The following is a 20988-nucleotide window of genomic DNA, read 5'->3' as shown; positions in this document are numbered from 1 at the left end:
GGGAACTGGATCTAGTTAAAAATTCAGTTATAGGGCCCCAGGGCAGGGGGCTGGGCCTTGTGGCCTGAGCTTGCCCCCTTAGCCTAGTGCCAGCCCCACTAGGACACCCTGCTACTTGGAAGGTTTGGGAGTGGGCTCTGGTGGATTTTCCCCTCTCTTCTCTCTTTACTATGAGTGGAAGTGAAGGTGAATGAGAAGACAGATGGCTGAAGCCTTAACTGGATTGGGAAAGGAAAAGTGACGGGAAACTCAATCTCATGTCCTGGCACTATTTCAGTCGTTGGGGCCCAGGGGCAGGGGCAGGTATCTCAACAAAAGCATAGCTGGTTACTGACTATGGAGAATCCAGAATCTTCCTGGCTCCCAAGCCCTCCTGTGCAGTCAGAATCACCATCATCTGGATGTGCCTCCCTCCCACCCACCCCCTGCCCCAGCCTCAGCTCTGGGAGGGTTTGTCCAGTTAGGACAGGATTGTGAAGGTCAGGGGCACAAGGGCTCCTTGCAAGTCGTCTATGGGGTAAGGCCTGTAATGTGGAGAACGTTCTTTTGATGCTTTGGTGTGACTTGCAGCCTCAGCCTGATTGGGGGAGAACAGCCTTTAGTGATTTAGGCAGCCCCGGTATTTGGCTTCCCAGACAGGTGTCTGGGGCCTAGGTTGACCTGATGGCTTGGAGAACGCAGGTCAGACAACTGCATACATTCAGGCAAAACCCCAAATGACTGGGAAACGAGGGTTTCGGGAGGAACATGGGCTTAGACCCCATTTCCTGGCTGTCTGAGTTGGAGGGAACATGACAGACACTTCCTTCTGATAAAATGAGTCTGCTACTAATTGTGACTGGGGCAAGAGGAAGGCAATGCAAGAGTTGTTTCCTGAACATGCTGAAAAGAAAAGCATTAGTGGGGAAGTTTTTTAGGATTCCCACTGTTTAAAAAGAAAGAGGACAGAGGAGACAGGTACCACCTGCTGTCATCCTTCCCATAAGTGGTACACCCACATATACAACTCTGCACATGTGGCGGGGGGGGCACGCACTTACGGGCACATGTGCGTGAGCGTATGTTCACACATGCAGGCAGACTCAAGCCGCAAGGTGGGAGGAAGACAGCTCACGTGGTGGGATCCTGGGATGGGGTGGAGGGTGAGGGACCACAATTGCCGCCCCTGCTGGTTCACCCTGAGGCCTGGCTGTCTTGCAGTGTGGTTACTGGGCGGCCTTATATTAACTGCAGGGGTGGGGGTGGGAGCACCGAGTTACATAAGAGCACGAGGCCCAGTGCTGCAGGGAGGGGAGCCTGGATGTGAATCCCAAGCCTGGAGCAATCTGGGTGGAGGATGGAGAAGGGGCTGGTTCTCCACCCGGGCAGTGAGAGCTCTTCCTACGAAGCCTGCCCAGGATATAAGGGCCAAATCTCAGAGGGTCCTGTCTTCAGAATAGAGAAGGCCTGGGACCCTGGTCTTTGAAATCCTCACTGCCCTGCCCCCTAGCTCTGTGACTTTGGAGAAGTAACTCAACATCTCTGTGCCTCAGTTGGCTTATGCACAAAATGAGGCAATAGGACCCATAGCCCACAAGAGATGAAGTGTGTAAAGCAGCAGCACAAGCACAGTGCCTGGCATGTAAGAGACAATTCTTGTGATTACTGTTATTTTTATTTACTGTGTGAATTCTTTCTCAGTAAAATATATTTGGTTCTATGACATGGGATCCCTGGACAGAAAAGCAGTATCTCATATTTGGAAAGCATTTTGTAGTTTCCAAAGAACTTCCAAAGGCAGGATGAAAATCATATATGACTGTCTAATGTGCCAAACTCCAAGCTCTATGCTTTACCCCACACCCTCAAGGCAAGGGTTCATTTCCATTCCTTTTTACAGATGAGGTTTCCCAGGTCTACTGAGAAGGGGCAGAGCCAGGACCTCCCTGTGCAACTCTAGTTTCCACTCTCTGTGATCTCAGGCTTGCACAGCCTTGGTGAGTAAGAGGAGCAGAACTTCCCCTACTTGCCTGTTTGTAGGAGGGGAGACTAAGGCTCAGTCTAACGAGTTTGCCCAAGTCCATTCATGCAGCCAGTGCCCATGGTGAGGCTGCTGTGGGCCGCACTGTGCCAGGGACAGGGTGAGCAAGGGGGTGGCAGAGCTAGAGTCCAGCCCCAGCCTGCAGTGCCCTGGCCCCCACCCCCTGCTCCTGCACCCGCTCTGCTCCTTAGGGCCAGGCACCTCAGGGCACCTCCACTTTTCTTCCTCTGAGTCAGGGGGTGGTATTTCTGGTGTCAGATGTGCCCTCCTTGGCAGGATGTCCCCCAGGATGGGGGGGCAGTAGGGAGGGTTTACCTCATCACCTCCACTTACCTCTCTATTTGCTGGTCTGAGCTGAGTTCACCACAGGGGTGCTCAGCTACAGCTGCTGGGAGTTGCCCTCCCCGTGCTCCCCTGATACCCCAACTCACAGCAGACGAAGAGCAGCCTAGAGAACCAGGGGTGGCAGCAGTGGAAAGAATGAAGCCTGAGAAGAAGTGGTGGGTGCAGATAAAATTGACCCACACCCAGCACTCCAATTGTGGGGAAAAGCCATACACGTGCAACACACACACTCAAACCCCCTCCCCCATTTTATACAGAGGACTTTAGTGGGGTTTCTGAGTGCAGCTTATGATCCTTTCTTATCAATCAAGATCTTACCAGATACATGGATACCCGGGGCTCCAAACCCCAGCTCAGGCTGGGCTAGGCAGGTCTCCAGGCCCCTGAGATGGCAGCTGGGGAAGAGGGGTGTCCTGAGGCAGCACCTGTTTACCCCTGCAGCCTCTATGCCCTTAAACTCAAGATTTGGTGACAGTTACACTCCAGTCCATGGATAGGGAGAGCTTAATCCATGGGGAGCACCCTAGAATTTTCAGCAAAAAGCAAACAAACGAATAGACAAAAAAAAATCCAACAGAGTTAGACAACTGGCTCTCATAAACTGGTCACCTGGCTCTGTGTGTGTGTGTGTGTGTGTGAGATGCCCCCCCCCCATCTCTACCATCTTGGAGAAGCATGCCAGTCAGCAGGGATCAGTGGCCCTGGCAGTTAACACTCAGAGCTCTACATTCCCAGACTGACACAGGCAGACAGGCCAACAGACATGGCCTGATGCAGAGACAGCATCAGGAGACAGCAGGTGGACTTAGGTGAAAGAATGTAGCTGATGACTGTGTTGGAGGTCTCACATTCTGGCTCATCTCCCTGGGATCTTTTGGCAGGAAGCATTTTCAGGCTTCAGGATGGAATCTGCAACCATTCTGAAGTGATAGGGGTGGTGGCGGGTAGGGGGGTAAGTCCATGGAAACTATTCCCCTTTGAGGTGCTAATAAGCCATTTAGAGAGGATCCTCCATGTGGCAGGAAAGGTGTGAAACACTTTTCATCTTTTGTCTTATAATCCTTTCCAATTTTTCTCATAACTCATATCACATAATTTCTTCAAGGCAGATATTGTTGTCATCTCCATTTAATACACCAAGGCTCAAAGAGCTTAATCTCTCATCCAAAATGACAGCTAATAATTATTGGAACCAGGGTTCAAATTCAAGTCTGTTTGTTTTCAAAAGACATGTGGAAGGTGAACAGCTGGTGTATGTCATATTTTTAATTGAAATTTTGAAATAAAGCCATGCCATAATTTTTCTGCTTCATTGTTTGGGTGGTGGAGGAACATTTTTGGTGAGCTCTTCTCACTGTGTTCATTACAGAGTGTAGTGGCAGCCCCTCAGTCATCAAATACCACTACTGCTACTGATGTTGAAGAAGATGGTAATGAAATAAATGATCCAACACCATCACTAGACAAACTATAAGTTGATTAGTAAGTTGTCATTTATAAACACAAAAAGGAGAGAGAGAGAGAGAGAGGGAGAGAGAGAGGGAGATGGTGGATAAATACCCACTCCAGCCAGCTATATATCATTATAGACATCAAGACAGATATTTTAAAAATCCATAGCATTGGTGGAGAATAGAGAAGTGTCTGTAGTGGACCAGAAACCATGCCGCTTTCCTGGAAAATGGATGACAGGTGAGGCCATGTTGAAGGGGGTGCCCAGAGCCCACAGATCAGGCAAATGAGGTCTCCTGCAAAAAGTGGGAACAGCTCCAGGGGTGCCCCAAGCTGGGATGCAGTGGACAACGTGAGCAAGAGGTTGTGGCCAGAAGTTCAGCCTCTGTCTCTTTGCCCCAGCTCTTCTTGCCAGCAGAGGCAACTCTGAGGCCTTTCTGTGGGCAAGACACCAGGTAAAATACAGAAGAGGAGACATTATTTTTCTCATGGTGAGCTTAAGATGCACTGAGCTATAAAGATTAGGAGAGGTTTGCAATGACTGTGAGAGGGCAGAGCTGCTCCTCCAAAGACCACCCTGAGTGCTTTCCTGTGCCTTGGGCTGTGCTCTACTCTACAAGCTGCCTTGTTATGCCCCAATTGCAGGCTTGGATAATGAGATACTCCATTTTTTAAAATGTGATTTTATATTAATTTGGGGGGAGGTAAATATAGGCAGTCACATGTGCAGTTACCAGGAAGGTGAAAAAAAAAATCCAATGGATTGCCATGGAGATGAAATCTGCAATGAGGTTGCCATGGTAACTAAATTGTTTCTGAAAGGCCACATCACCTAGGGGAAGTAGGAAGCTCCTGTCAAGAACTCACGGTTAGGGGGCAAATCACAGACCTTCCCATCAGGGCCGGGTGCTCTTTGCAGTTTCTTTTTAGTTTTCCATTTTCCTCTTCTTTGCCATACCCCAAGGGCAGGTGATCTTAATTTTAGAGACTGACTCAAGCCCTGGCTGTGCCAATAAGCCACGGGGACCTAAAGAAGTGTGAGGCTCAGCACATTGACTTGCTGTGTGACCTTGGACAAGTCACTTCTGCTCTCTGTTCCTGGGTCCCCTTTTGTGCAAAGTGAGGAGGCTGGGCTAGATAGTGCCTTCCCTCTCTCCCATTATTCTCTTTGCCTTGCTGGGCAATCAGCCTCGCAGCCCTCCCCTCCCCAGTAATAGGCCATCTGAGCTGTCCTTGGTGCTGAAAATATGTTGGGCTCCTGGGCCATCCTAGGCCTTGTCCTACCCCGGAAGGATCTGGCTGTTCTCAGTCTCACTCCTGGAGACTTCTGGACTCAGGTCACCTCCATCAGGACAGGAGCCAGTTTGCAGCCAGAGAGGAGACTCCAGGGCTGTGGAGTTCAGAGGGCACTAGAGGAGAAACCTGGAGACGCAGTCCCAGCCTGATTCTGACTTGTTCTCAATGGAGTTTTGATGAAGCCACACCTCTTCTGTGGATCTCTGTTTTTTTCATCTGTGAAACTGAGGTGGAGGCTAAAATTATCCTAACACCTGACAGAACCAGGAAAGTCCTGGAAACTTGCTTGGGCTGCAGGGGAGAGGAGAGCCCATAAATTCTCAGCCACTCCCCACTTGCCGCAAAGCCCAGCCTTCTCCGGTGGTGACTGCAGGTAGGGAACAAGGCAGACTCGTGTCAGGAACATATGTTCTTTTGTCTGGAAGAAAAGAGAGGCAGTGAGCAGGTGTAGCTTTTACATTTTTTTCAAATGACAACGGAACACTGCAGATGATTAGTGCTTGTTATGAAATGTGTCAAAACTATAATAAAATCCCCAACTTATACCATCCACCTACTTATCTGATCATCTTTCCAGAATATGTTTCATTCCTCAGTAGCACAGGATGAAAAGGACAAGGAAGGGGAGGCTTAAAGGAAGCTCACACTAGGAGGGGCACAGAATTGTGGTTTGCTTTGAAATATCTTGTGTTTTTCTCCCCTCAGTTCCCCAACTGGGCCATGTAATGCAGTGGTTGGGAGTGTGGAGCCCATAACCAAGAAGCCCTGGATTCAAGCACTGCTGCTGCTCCTTATTAGCTCTAAAGCTCACTTCCTTCATTTGTAGCATGAGGATTAATGACACATACCTGTTAGTATTGCTGAAAGGATTAAATAACATTGTTTATGAAAATGGTTAGCACAATGTGTGACATACATCGAAAATGATTGCTTTGGCTAGCTATAGCCGTATTTAAAACTACCCCAAAATGTCCGATTTAAAACAATAACTATCCTATTATCTCTCGTGGTTCTGTGGATTGACTGTGATCAGCTGGGCAGTTCTGCTGCTGCATGTGATGTCGGCTGGGGCTACGGCCATCTAGGGACTCACCAGCTGGAGTGTCCACGAGAGATCACTCACAAGTCTGGCACCTTGATGGGAACAGCTGTAAGGCTGGGCTCAGGTGGGGCTACTGGACTTCTCTCCTCTCCCAGTAGTCTCACAACATCTTGTTCTCCAGGCAGCTTTTCCACACAGCTTCTCCATATGGTCTCCCCCTGGATTTATTACATGGCAGTTTTCTTCCTCAAAGTGCAAGAGCAGAAGTTTCCAGGCTTGCATAAGGCTTAAGCACAAATTGCCACATTCTATTTATTAAAGTGAGTCACAGAGCCATTCCAGTTTCAGTGTGGGAGGAAATGACACAAAGGCATGAGTACAGGGAGGCTCGGTTCACTGGGGGCATCTTTGGGAACCAACTACTACATTGATCAACAAATGGTTTTTATCACTGGAATTCCAAGTATGCTTCACCCCCTTATCCTTTTTTTAGATCTATCATTTCTCATTGGGTTTACAAAGAGGTGCTGAATAAATATTTGCTAACTAAATAAATTAATGTGGACTTGTTGTGGTCACCATCCTAACTATAGTCCCCTAGGATAGGAATCATCTTTCTATTTCTTCCATATCACCCTACAGGTCCAGGACAGGACTCTGCATACAGCAGGTATCAAATAAAGGGTGCAGATTTTTTTGTTGGATATTAGTATTTCTACACCAGATTTCTTTGGGTTAATATTTTCTTTTCTTCAGACCTTTCCTCACAAGTTTCCTGTATCATTATATCTTGTATGTATCATATAGCTGGATTTCTTAAAAATATAATCTTTTCACTAGTGAGTTTCATCTGTTTCCATTTATTGTGATGACTGATGTATTTAGATTTATTTCTGTCATCTTATCAGTGTTCTGTATTTACCACTCTTTTTCTTTATTTTGTGGTTTTGTTTTGTTTCGTTTTTTGTTTCTTCTTTCATGACTTCTTCTGGTTTTGAAGTTATGCATTTTATTTCTGTTCTTTTAGTGGTTACACTTCAATTTTTAATGACAACCTTGAGAAGAGTTGGAAATTAATCAACTTATCTACTTTTATCCCAAACAAAACAAGGACTTTAAAATGTTTAAGATCTGATCACTTCTCCCATCTACCAAGTTATTTTTGCCTAGAATGTTATTCCTGTCTTGTTTTTTTCTTATTTTCCCACATTAGTCATTATAAATGTCTTTTTTATTTTTAAATTTACATACTGTAAAATTCACTATTTTTGGTGCACAGTTCTATGAGTTTTGACAAATGCTTAGAGTCATGTAATCATCAACATAATCAAGAACAGTTCAATAATCACCAAAAATCTCCATTGTGCTGCTACTTTGTAATCAAACCCTCCCTGGCAACCACTGATCTCTGCATTCTCACCAGCACTGGGTGTTGTCAGGGTTTTGTTTTTGCTTTTTTTTTTTTTTTTTTTTAAAGCCTTTCTAGTAGGTATGAAGTGGTATCTCATCATGTTTTTTTAAAAAAAGATTATTTTTAATTGTGGTAAACATAGAACATAAAAATCATTTTAACCATTTTAAGTGGACAATTCTTTGACATTAAGTACATTGACAGTACTGTGTAACTTTCACCACTATTTCCAGACTATTTTCATCATCCCAAACCAAAACTCATACTCATTTAGCAATAACTCCCCATTCACCCCATCTCTGGTAACCACCGTTCTGCTTTCTGTTTCTATGAATTTGCTTATTTAAGGACTTTACAAAAGAGAAATCATACAATAATTGCCCTTTTGTATCTGGGTTATCTCACTCAACATGATATCTTCAAGGTTCATCCATGTTGTGGCATGTACCAGCACTTAATTTCTTCTTATGGCTGAATAATATTCCTTTGCATGAATATACCACATTTGTTTATCCATTCATCTGTCAGTGGACACTTGGGTTGCTTCCACCTTTTGGCCATGTAAATAATGTGATACTGGCATACAAATATCTGTCAGAGTCCCTGCTTTCAATTCTTTGGGGTATATACCTAGGAGTGGAATTGCCATGTCATATGGTAATTCTATGTTTAACTTTCTAGGAACCAGCACTGTTTTCCACAGTGGCTGCACCATTTTACATTCCCAACATCAATGCAGGAGAGTTCCTATATCTCTGCAAACTTATCAACACTTGTTATTTTCAGTTTTTAGAATAATAGCCATCCTAGTGGGTGTGAAGTGGTATCTTATAGTTTTAATTTGCATTTCCCTCATGTCTAATGATGTTGAGCATCTTTTCATTTGTTTATTGGTCATTTGAATACCTTCTTTGGAGAACTGTCTATACAAATCCTTGGCCCATTTTAAAAATAGGGTTGTCTTTTTGTTGTGGTTATAGGAGCACTTTCTATATTTGGGGTATAAAATGCTTATCAGATATATGATTTTCAAATATTTTCCCTCCACTCTGTGGGTTGTCTTTTCACTTTCTTTATACTGTCCTTTGATGACAAATGTTTTTAATTTCAATGAAGTCCATTTTGTCTTCTTTGTCTTTTGTTCCTTGTGCTTTTGGTGTAAAATCTAAAAATTGCCTATTACAAAGTCCCAATGTTTTCTTGTAAATGTTTTTGTATTAGCACTTATATTTAGGTTGTTAATCTATTTTGAACTAATTTTTTAATATTTTGAGAGGTAGGAGACCACATTCATTCTTTTGCTTGTGGATTTCCAATTGTCCCAGCACCATTTTTTAGAAAAAACTACTATTGCCCCATTGAATGTATTTCGGATCTTGCCAAAAATCAACTGGTCATACTCTCTTTTTCTAACTAAGCTACCTTGGCAGGTGATCTCATTGCCCTCCCCTCCACGTGGGACCTGACTCCCAGGGTTGTAAATCTCCCTGACAACGCAGGATATGACTCCTGGGGATGAATCTGGACCCGGCATCATGGGATTGAGAACATCTTGACCAAAAGGGGGATGCGAGATAAAACAAAATAAAGCTTCAGTGGCTCAGAGATTTCAAATGGAGATTAGAGGTCACTCTGGTGGACATTCTTACACACTACATAGATAACACTTTTTACATTTTAATGTATTGGAATAGCTAGAAGTAAATACCTGAAACTACCAAACTCCAACCCAATAGCCTTGACTCTTGAAGATGACTGTATAACAAAGCAGATTATAAGCGGTGACAGTGCGATGGTGAAAACCCTGTGGATTGCATTCTCTTTATCCAGTGTATGGATGGATGAGTAGAAAAATGGGGATGAGGGTGGGATGGGGGGGATGATTTGGGTGTTCTTTTTTACTTTTATTTTTTATTCTTATTCTGATTCTTTCTGGTATAAGGAAAATGTTCAAAAATAGATTGGGGTGATGAATGCAAATTGTATGATGGTACTGTGAACAGTTAATTGTACATCATGGATGATTATATGGTATGTGAATATATCTCAATAAAACTGAATTTTTAAAAAATCAACTGGCCATAGATGTGTGGATTTATCCCATTTGTCTATACATCTATCCCTTATAGTAAGTACCACACTGTTTTAATTACTGTAGCTTTGTAGTAAGTTTTGAAATTAGGAAGTGTGAGGCCTGATTTTTTGTGGTTTTTTGTTTTGTTTTGTTTCCTTGTTTGTGGTTTTTTGTTGTTGTTGTTTGCTTGTTTTGGCTGTTTTTGGCTCTTCAGGGCTCCTTGCAATTCCAAACAAATTTGAGCATCAGCTTTTCCATTTCAGCAAAACAGGCTACAAGAATTTTTATAGGGATTACAATAAATTTGTAGATTGCTTTAGGCAGTAGTGGCATCTTAACAATACTAAGTCTTCAAATCCATGAATTTATTTAGGTCTTCAATTTCTTTCAGCAGTGTTTTGTGGTTTTCAGTGTACAAGTCTTTTACCTCCTTGGTTGGTTAAATTTATTCCTAGGTATTTTATTCTTTTAGTTGCTGTTGCAAATGGAGTTGTTTTTTTGATTTCCTTTTCAGGTTGCTCAATACTGGTGTATAGGAACCCAACTGACTTCTGTATGTTTATTTTGTACCCTGCAACTTTGCTCAATTCATTTACAAGGTCTAGTATTTTCTTGTGGATTCTTTCAGATCTTCTATTTCTATTTCTCCCTTCAATTCTGTCAATTTTTACTCCATATATTTGGGACTCTGTTATGAGGTGCACACATGTTTATCATCATTATATCTTCTTGCTGGATTGAACCTTTTATCAATATATAATTTCCTTCTTTGTCTCTTGTAGTCTTTGAAGTCTATTTTGTCTGGCAACAGTATAGCCATTCCAGCTCTCTTTTGATTATTGTTTGCATGGAATATATTTTTTCACCCTTCTACTTTCAGTCTTTTTTGTCTTTGTACCTAAAGTGAGTCTCGTGCAGACAGCATATAGATGGATCATGCTTTTTCATCCAATCTTCTGATCTCTGCCTCTTAATAAGGGAGTTTATTCCATTGTCATTTGAGGCAATAACTGAGGAGGGAGGATTTATTTCTTCCATGTAGCTATTTGCTTTCTTCTGTACATCTTGTATGTTATTTATTCTTCAATTACTCCATTACTACCTTTTTTTGTATTTAGTTCCTTTTTTCAGTAGTGTCCCATTTTTATTCTCTTTTTCTTTCCTTTTCTTTATATCTTTTAGGAGTTCTTTGTATCTTTTGAGCAGAAGTCCTTCGGCAGATTTGTGGTTTGTGATTAATTCTCCCAATCCGTGACTTGTCTTTTCATGCTCATAGCAGCATCTTTCACAAAGTTCCACATCTCCCCCCTCCACTGCCTTTTTTCCTGCTACTGAGTCCCCTGTACCTAGCAGAGTGCTTGCACAGCAGGTGTTCGGTGATTATCTATCAAATGAAGTAATGAGTGGAGCAGGTGCTGAGCATTCTGCACTCCAAGGAGGTGACCCACTCTGCTCTGTGTATTGCATCCCTGGAGACCACTGCCTCCTCGCCCTGCCTCTCTGTTCTCCAAGTGACCTTCTGATCTCTATCTTGGCTTCCCTTGTCTCTTGACTCCAAGAAAGGAGTTCCCAGCACGAGTCATCCAGTGATAGAAAACGCAGCCCCTTGCCCTTCCATTTGGAATTCAGAAAATGGCATTTGGATAGCCTATCACTGAGTTTGGGGCAGCATGAGTCTGTCCCAAGAGACCACTTTTGGGTGCCCTGGCCCAGTTGAGCAACTGGACCCTACAGCTGAGGGCTGGACCTTAGACCATGGTGGTCACGCCAGAGTCCACCCTGCGAGCCAGCCTCCCTCAGATGGACTCTCTCTTGCATCTCTCTCTTCCTGCTCAGTCCAGAAAGGGAGATAAGGAAGTCAGCTTCAGGGTGAAAAGAATGGAACTCCAGAGATGGGAGGATTTTCCATGGTGAGGGAGAAAAAAGGGAAGGGAAGAGTTTGGGGATGGAGAGTGGGCTGGCAAAGGAGAGACCCTGAAGTAGAAAAAGTGCTCAAGAAATGCTCTAGCTTAATACTGTCTCACCATAATTCAGTGTAAGGGGTTTGCTGTCCATGGGTATGAAAAGTTTTACTTTAAAAAGCAAGTTATTGTATCGGGTGACCTCTACCTCGTAAAGTGAGGGACAAACAAGTGGTTAAAACATCCATAAAACTCTTCAGCCCCTGATTTGTTTTTTTTTCCCCAAAAATCTGTGTTTCCAAATGCAGGTAAGACCCAGCAGAACCTTTTTCTTTGCTCTAGGGACAGAGCAAAACTTCCTGTTTTCATAGCTCCCAAAAGAAAGTTGGAAAGATGGTTCCTTTCTCAAGAGCTTTAAATGCAGCTTGGGCTACAGGATCTGAAGAATTGCCAATTTCTCTTAGGCACTTACAGGCAAAAAGAATAAATCCTGGAATTTGGGAGTTAGGCTTTTCATAAAAGAAAGCAGAATTCTTTTCCTTTTGAGCCAAACTTCTTTTAAAAAAAAATAAAATTAGGAGGTTTCCTCCATGTGTCTTAGAGGAGTCTCAGAGCCTACAGGGAGTGGGGGAGGGGAATTTGACACCCCAAGTAGACATCATTCTTTAGAGGGGTTTCACTGCATGGTGAAGGAAAGAAATGTAGTATCTGGTGGTGGGAGAGGGAGATCAAGGGAGGATTTTTAAGTTGAAAGAATGGCAACTTAACTTATTTTCCAGTGGGAATGATCCAACAGAATAAAGATCTGAATGCAAAATCTAGAACTATAAAACTTAGAAACAAAAATATGGGAGAAGATCTTTGTGACCTTGAGTTAGACAAAGAATACTTATATATGACATAAGCATAGTCCAGACTAAGAGAGGAAAAGTTGAAAAACTGTACTTCATACAAATTTTTTTTTTTTTTTTTTTTTTTTTTTTTTTTTAATCATCATTTTATTGAGATATATTCACATACCACGCAGTCATACAAAACAAATTGTACTTTTGATTGTTTACAGTACCATTACATAGTTGTACATTCATCACCTAAATCAATCCCTGACACCTTCATTAGCACACACACAAAAATAACAAGAATAATAATTAGAGTGAAAAAGAGCAATTGAAGTAAAAAAGAACACTAGGTACCTTTGTCTGTTTGTTTGCTTCCCCTACTTTTCTACACATCCATCCATAAACTAGACAAAGTGGAGTTTGGTCCTTATGGCATTCCCAATCCCACTGTCACCCCTCATAAGCTACATTTTTATACAACTGTCTTCGAGATTCATGGGTTCTGGGTTGTAGTTTTTTTTTTTTTTTTTTTTTTTTTTATTTTTTTTTTTCACTTTCTTTTTTTTTTTTTTTTTTTTAATCATCATTTTATTGAGATACATTCACATACCACGCAGTCATACAAAACAAATTGTACTTTCGATTGTTTACAGTACCATTACATAGTTGTACATTCATCACCTAAATCAATCCCTGACACCTTCATTAGCACACACACAAAAATAACAAGAATAATAATTAGAGTGAAAAAGAGCAATTGAAGTAAAAAAGAACACTAGGTACCTTTGTCTGTTTGTTTGCTTCCCCTACTTTTCTACACATCGATCCATAATCTAGACAAAGTGGAGTTTGGTCCTTATGGCATTCCCAATCCCACTGTCACCCCTCATAAGCTACATTTTTATACAACTGTCTTCGAGATTCATGGGTTCTGGGTTGTAGTTTAATAGTTTCAGGTATCCACCACCAGCTGCCCCAATTCTTTAGAACCTAAAAAAGGTTGTCTAAAGTGTGCGTAAGAGTGCCCACCAGAGTGATCTCTCGGCTCGTTTTGGAATCTCTCTGCCACTGAAGCTTATTTCATTTCCTTTCACATCCCCCTTTTGGTCAAGAAGATGTTCTCCATCCCATGATGCCGGGTCTACATTCCTCCCCGGGAGTCATATTCCACGTTGCCAGGGAGATTCACTTCCCTGGGTGTCTGATCCCACGTAGGGGGGAGGGCAGTGATTTCACCTTTCAAGTTGGCTTAGCCAGAGAGAGAGGGCCACATCTGAGCAACAAAGAGGCATTCAGGAGGAGACTCTTAGGCACAAATACAGGGAGGCCTAGCCTCTCCTTTGCAGCAACCGTCTTCCCAAGGGTAAATCTTATGGTAGAGGGCTCAACCCATCAAACCACCAGTCCCCTATGTCTGTGGTCATGTTAGCAACCATGGAGGTGGGGTAGGCGAATACCCCTGCATTCTCCACAGGCTCCTCAAGGGGGCACAAAATCGTTTTTTTTTTTGTTGTTTTTTTTTTTTTCCTTGTTTGTCTTTTTTCTTTTTTTTTTTTTTTTTTAACTTTCCCTTCTTTTTTCAAATCAACTGTATGAAAAAAAAAGTTAAAAAGAAAACAAACATACAATAAAAGAACATTTCAAAGAGACCATAGCAAGGGAGTAAGAAAAAGACAACTAACCTAAGATAACTGCTTAACTTCCAACATGTACTTCATACAAATTTAACACTTCTGCTCTCCGAAAGACACAAGAGTGAATACACAAGCCACAGATTAGCAGAAAATACTTACAAATCACTTATGTGACACAGGGCTTATATCTAGAAGTCACAAAGAACTCTTGAAATCCAACAGTAAGAAAGCAAACATATCCAAGGAAAGGAAATGAGCAGAAGATGTGAACAGACATTTCACTCAAGAAGATATATGGATGGCAAATAGGACTTGAAAAGATGGTTGACATCACTAGTTATTAGGAAATGCAAATTAAAATTTCAGTGATATACCACTGCATGCCTATATGAATGGCTTTTAAGTAAAACTGAAAATACCAAGAGCTGACAAATATGTGGAACAAGTGTCTCATGCATTACTGTGAGGAATGCAAAATGGCAGGCAATTTAGGATACATTCTGGCAATTATTTATAATGCTATACATGCTGTTATCCTATGACCCAACCATCACATTCCAAGAGCTTGAAAATTTATGTTCACACAAAACCTGTGCCTGAAAACTCATAGAAGTTTTCTTCATAGAGACAAATACTGAGTTCATCCCATGTACCCTTCAGATGGTGAACATACAATGTAATACTACTTTGCAATAAAAAGAAACAAAGTATTGACACAAAAAAAAATAATAAAAAATAAAAAATAAAAAAAAAAAAAAATTAGGAGGTTTCACACTTCGCTACGGGGTGGGGCCGCCTCTGAGCTCACTCTATCAGCCAGTCTGTCCCTCTGTCTGCAGGTAGGAAGCAGATGCTTCTGCTGCTAAGACAATCTCCTCCCTGCACTCCCGGCCGCCTTCCCCGGCACCTCTCCCTGCCCACCCCTGGGTCCCACAGGCCTTCCTGATGCTGGCTGTCATCCCTCCTAGGAAATGACTCCGCCTATTGAGGAGCGCCTTGGGACAGCGCATTTTGTCAGGTGTCCCTGTGTGGCCACACAGAGACCTTGTGTTTTTGCAATAGATTTTACTTTGGTCACAGAATTTTCCAATCTCTTTTGCCATCTCACTCAGCCTTGTAATAATTCTTCAAGGATGGCTGTACTTGTCACTGTGGGGAAAACTGAGGGGGTCATACAGCAAGCCTAGGGGCAAAGTAGCCTAGAATTCAGTTCTCCAAACCCAGGGAGAGATTTTTATGGATTGGACGGAGGCTTCAGGCAGACTCAAATTCCTCAGAGCCTTTGGCTTCCTGGAAGGTAGGGCCCATCCCTCATGTCCACCCCCAGACCCAGGGAGGTCAGGAAGAAGTCTCGTCCGTCACAGGGAAGTGGAGGGAGAAGTGGTGCCCCATGGCCCAGTCCTCCTCAGCCCTGAGCTAGCACATCCTCCTGGAGGGTTCCACACCCAGACCTCAGAGTAGCTCATCTTAAGGCTCCTTCCAGCTCCAGCTTCCCGTGGCTCTTGGCTTAGTCAAGCTCTGAGATGCCTTGGTTCCTGCTGTCAGCACTTACTTCAAGTTTAAGAATAAAAGGAAGCCATCCTCTGAGTCCCCACGCACTTTTCCCACCCCCAGAGTCTCCTTTGCTAGCTCCTGCTGTTGCGACTGTCAGGAGTAAATTTTGGGTAATTGTTGCCATGGAGACCCTGTCTTGAGTTATTGCGCAAATGTGTTCCATCTTTCTCCTTATTTGGTGTGTGATATGGATGCCTGTAAAATGAGGAGGTTGAAGCCTCTTTACCTTTCTCCCTTGCCCTCTAAGGAAATTTACCTGGATTAAAGCTTCTCGGCAGCCCACTTCCCATCCCAGTCTCCTCTGAGGCCCCCTGGCCAGTTTCTACCCAAAGAAAGAAAGTCCTGGATATTTGAGGACAAGGAGATCTGCTCTCCATGGATTGTGGATGGGGTGGCCCACAGCCAATGACATTTGGCAGCAGTGGACCCCCAAAGCAGAATCCTAGATCCTAGAGCCATCAGCCCCTTGATGGGGCACTGAGCCAGAGCCCCCCGCATCTTCCTCTGAGAGGCAAACCTGTCAAATGTTGAGGTGTCACTCACCCAGACCCCCAAACTCCACAGCCCTAACCATGCATACTGGATCCCTGCTGCAGAACCCTGGGCCATGCCTGGCCCCATTCCCCTTCAGTGCTCACCCTTCCACATGCAGATGTCTGGATCCTTTGTCTTTGGCACTATATATATATATTTTAATCATGTCTCCCTTTTGTCCAAGATCTGGTCCCATCTCCCCATAGCTTTTTCTGCCAAAGCACTTTCAACCTACATAACCGCTTCCATCAACTCCCTTCTTGCCCGCTGCCCTTCATGTCCTCTCCCCATCCCTCCTCGCCTTTGCTCTCTGCTCTCTGTAGTTCATATTCAGTCCTCCGTGGGCAGCCTCGCCCATCTCATACATGCCACCTATACTCAGACTATTTTTCCTTCCTGAATGGTTTTCTTTGACTCTTTTGGGAATCTATCACCTCCTTTAAGATCCTACATTAGCAGCCTTCCTCAACAACTTTTCATTGCATAGCTGCTGTTTAAAAGGCTTTAGGCTTGAGATGGGGCTGGGCTAGGATACAAAGACAGAGCCAGCATGTTGAATTGAGCAGGCTGGTGATACCCTGTTCTGCTAGCTCTGCCAGCTACTCAGGCTGCTCCAGGGTCTCCCAACCAACAGGAGTCACAAGGCAGTAAACAAATGGTGGCCCCCTCTACTCAGATTTGACAAGCTTCCAATAAAGGGATTCGTCGTTACATGCCAGTCAAGGAATATGTGAAACAAGAAAAGCTTGCAAAGCTGAATTTTTGCCTTATGTGGAAGGTACTTTCTGCCTACAATCCTATGTAGGAAGGGACGGGATCTGTTAAAATATTGCAAGATTTGTTGAATAACAGATTCAGATTCGGGACTAATCTTATGGACTATTGATCAGTTTTATTCCAGATGGCTAAAATGAGCCTTCCAGCTAACAGCTCACTATTCCTACTTTCCCTCTCCCTGTCTCTGCAGGGTCATAGTTCAGACCACATTTTCTTGTCTTGTTAGTGCGACGTCATGAAGCATGGAGAGATGACTCTAGATTGTGCAGTTCCTAGCCTGATTTGGGGAGAGTCAGCATCTCTTCTTGAAAGACCCCCAATCTAATGGTGGAGAAATAGCCCCTTTGCTGGAGAGCTTTAATCAGTTGGCTGAGGTGGTGGTGGTGGGGAATAAGACGCACATGACTGTGCTCAAATGGCACATCTAACTGAATATAGAGGATCAAAGTGTTAACAAAAATGAGTAATCACAAAAGTGAGAAGGTTGGTGGAGTTAAACCTGGTTTGCAAGGCTTTCTGGAGGAAGTGAGTACTGAAGTGGTTTGAGTAGAAGAGGAAAAGGGATTCTTGGCCATGTACTGCTCAGGATGCAGAATTGATGAGTTTGTTCCTTAATGCATCTAGTTCAGATATCAAGTCCTTTCAAACTCTTATTTGACTCTTGTCAAGAATTCTTAGGGCTCGAGTTACCGGCCCGGCGGCGCGCGCCTCTCTCGCTCGGCTAGAGGTCCTCCTTCGGACCCCGCTCGCAGAGCCTCCGTCGCTTGCCCACGCCAGAGCTCAGTTCTCCCAAGATTATAAAAGCAGAAAAAAGCAGGACAAAGAAATCCAACAAGGCTAGTGATTTCAGCGATATGGCAAATTGGCCAACACCAAGTGAATTAGAGAACACTGGATGTCAAAGTATTATCAGCCAAGGAATTAAGAAGGCACAATGTGGAAAAGAAAAAGAGGAGAAGGTTGAAAAGAAAAACAACAATAGTGAGAGCAAAGAAAATCGGGAAACAAAATTAGATGGTCCTGGTGAAAATGTCAGTGAAGATGAAGCTCAGTCAAGTAGTCAATGGAAGAGAAATAATAAACACAAGTGGGTACCGCTCCACTTAGATGATGTAAGACCAGATAGTCAAGAGAGACCAGGATCCCGGAACAGCTCAAGATGTCAACTAGAAACAAATAAATCGGCACATAACAATAGGTGATATGACACAAGAAGTTGGAGGTGAGACAGAGAAAAGAGAGATGATCAAGATGAAGTTTCCAGTGTGAGAACATGGTGAAAGGACTGACCAACCATTTCAAGCAGAACGTAATACCAGTATGATGTTTTACTATGATGATGGTACAGGTGTACAGGTGTATCCAGTGGAAGAAGCATTACTTAAAGAATATATTAAGTGCCAAATTGAATGTTACTTCAGTACAGAAAATTTGGAATGGGACTTCTTTCTTAGGAGAAAGATGGATGAAGAAGGTTTCTTACCTATTTCCCAGATTGCTGGTTTCCACCGTGTCCAGGCTGTCACACAAACCTTAATCTCATTTTAGATGCACTGAAAGATAGCACAGAAGTGGAAATCGTGGGTGAGAAGATGAGAAAAAAAGGTAGAGCCAGAAATATGGCCAATTCCTGGACCTCCTCCACGTAGTGTGCCTCAAACAGACTTCTCTCAACTGATTGATTGTCTGGAGTTCGTACCGGGCCAAGACTTTGGCTCACATACAGGTTGCAGTTTTTTTTTCTTCTACAGCAGACAACAGTAGGCAATGCTGTTTTTGTCCAATTTACTTACTATCTTTTTTTTTTAGTGTATTTGGATTCAATAGGAAAATTAAAGATAAATAAATGATTCCAGTGTTCTAAATTCTATTCATATTGAATCCCACACCGAGTTGTAAGTTAAATAGGGAACTAAGAAATATTTCATATTTGTCAGAGTTTTTACCTTCTTTTATCTTCTATCTTTTAATTTTATTAAATAATTAGACATACTGTGCCAGTTTTCCTCTTGTAAGATTGAGAATAGTCTAGATATTTATTTATCCTTAAAAGAAAAGTCTTACACTCAGGAATGGGATAGGTTTCCTTTAATTTTGTTAACCCAGTGTACCCTGGTGCATTTTCAAGCCTTGCCTTGAAAAGACAGACTCCCTACATTCTAAAGCAGAATTGGGGTTCTCTTGAGAAGTTGTTTACAATTATAGATTCCAAAAGTGGCTGTTAGCATTTCCAAAACATGCTTTAATGTTAAGATATTTTTTCCTGGTTCATTTTTTTAATTCATTTTATTGAGATATATTCACATACCATGCAGTCATACAAAATAAAGCACACATTCAATTGCTCACAGTACCACCACATAGTTGTGCATTCATCACCCAAATCAATCCTTTACACCTTCATTACCACACACACAAAAATAACAAGAATAAAAATTAAAGTGAAAAAGAGCAATTAAAGTAAAAAAGAACACTGGGTGCCTTTTGTCTGTTTGTTTGTTTGTTCTTTTCCTTCCCCCATTTTTCTACTCATCCATCTATAAACTAGACAAAGGGGAGTGTGGTCCACATGGCTTTCCCAATCCCATTGTCACCCCTCATAAGCTACATTTTTATACAATCATCTTCAAGATTCATGGGTTCTGGGTTGTAGTTTGATAGTTTCAGGTATTTACTGCTAGCTGCTCCAATTCACTAGAACCTAAAAAGGGTTGTTTATATTGTGCGTAAGAGCGCCCAACAGAGTGACCTCTCAGCTCCTTTTGGTATCTCTCTGCCTCTGAAGCTTATTTCATTTCCTTTCATTTCCCCCTTTTGGTCAAGAAGATGTTCTCCATCCCACGATGCCGGGTCTACATTCCTCCCCAGGAGTCATATTCCATGTTGCCAGGGCGATTTACTGCCCTGGGTGTCTGATCCCACGTAGGGGGGAGGGCAGTGATTTCACCTGCCAAGTTGGCTTAGCTAGACAGAGAGGGCCACATCTGAGCAACAAAGAGGCATTTGGGAGGAGGCTCTTAGGCACAATTATAGGCAGGCCTAGCCTCTCCTTTGCAGCAACCATCTTCCCAAGGGCAAGTCCTGTGGTAGAAGGCTCAACCCATCAAACCACCAGTCCCCTATGTCTGTGAGCACATCAGCAACCATAGAGGTGGGGAAGCCCAATACCCCTGCATTCTCTACCAGCTCCTCAAGGGGGCTCTGCATATTTTTTTTCATTGTTTTTTTTTTTCTTTTTTTTTTAATCAACTCTTTTTTTTAAAATCAACTATATCAAAAAAAATAACAAATAAAAAAAAACAATAAAAAAACATTTCAAACAAACCATAACAAGGGAGTAAGAAAAAGACAACTAACCTAAGGTAACTACTTTAATTCCAACATGCTCCTACTCTACCCCAAGAAAATAACCTAATATAGCAACAGTTCTGTGAACTTGTTCCTACCATACCCATCAGAAATTAACAGACCATAGTCATTCCTGGGCATTCCCAGAACGTTAAATTTACCCATGATAGCTTATCTGTTCTTATTGGGTTATCATTCCCCCTTCCTTAATTGCTCTCTATCACTAGTTCCCCTACATTCTACATTATCAACCATTTGTTTTACCTTTTTCAACATTCACATTAGTGGTAGCATATAATATTTCTCTTTTTGTGCCTGGCTTATTTCGCTCAGCATTATGTCTTCAAGGTTCATCCATGTTGTCATATGTTTCATGAGATTGTTCCTTCTTACTGCCGTGTAGTATTCCATCGTGTGTATATACCACATTTTATTTATCCACTCATCTGTTGAAGGACATTTGGGTTGTTTCCATCTCTTGGCAATTGTGAATAATGCTGTTATGAACATTGGCTTGTAGTTATCTGTTCGTGTCACTGCTTTCAGATCTTCCGGATATATACCGAAAAGTGCAATCTCTGGATTGAAGGGTAACTCTATATCTAGTTTTCTAAGGAACTGCCAGATAGACTTCCAGAGTGGCTGAACCATTATACAGTCCCACCAACAATGAATAAGAGTTCTAATTTCTCCACATCCTCTTCAGCATTAGAATGGCAGCCATTCTAATTGGTGTGAGATGGTATCTCATTGGGGTCTTA

At 42.7% G+C, this 20988-nt stretch overlaps 1 pseudogene; it reads left to right on the top strand.

Moving 5' to 3' along the window:
• The first annotated feature begins 17733 nt into the window (after nt 1-17733).
• LOC119514799 lies at nt 17734-18643 on the top strand (annotated as a pseudogene).
• The last annotated feature ends 2345 nt before the right edge of the window (nt 18644-20988 follow it).

Source organism: Choloepus didactylus, chromosome 18 (genome assembly GCF_015220235.1).
Source record: "Choloepus didactylus isolate mChoDid1 chromosome 18, mChoDid1.pri, whole genome shotgun sequence".
NCBI lineage: Eukaryota > Metazoa > Chordata > Mammalia > Pilosa > Megalonychidae > Choloepus > Choloepus didactylus.
The sequence above is the reverse complement of the archived record's forward strand: the minus strand, read 5'-3'. Positions and strand labels throughout refer to the sequence as shown.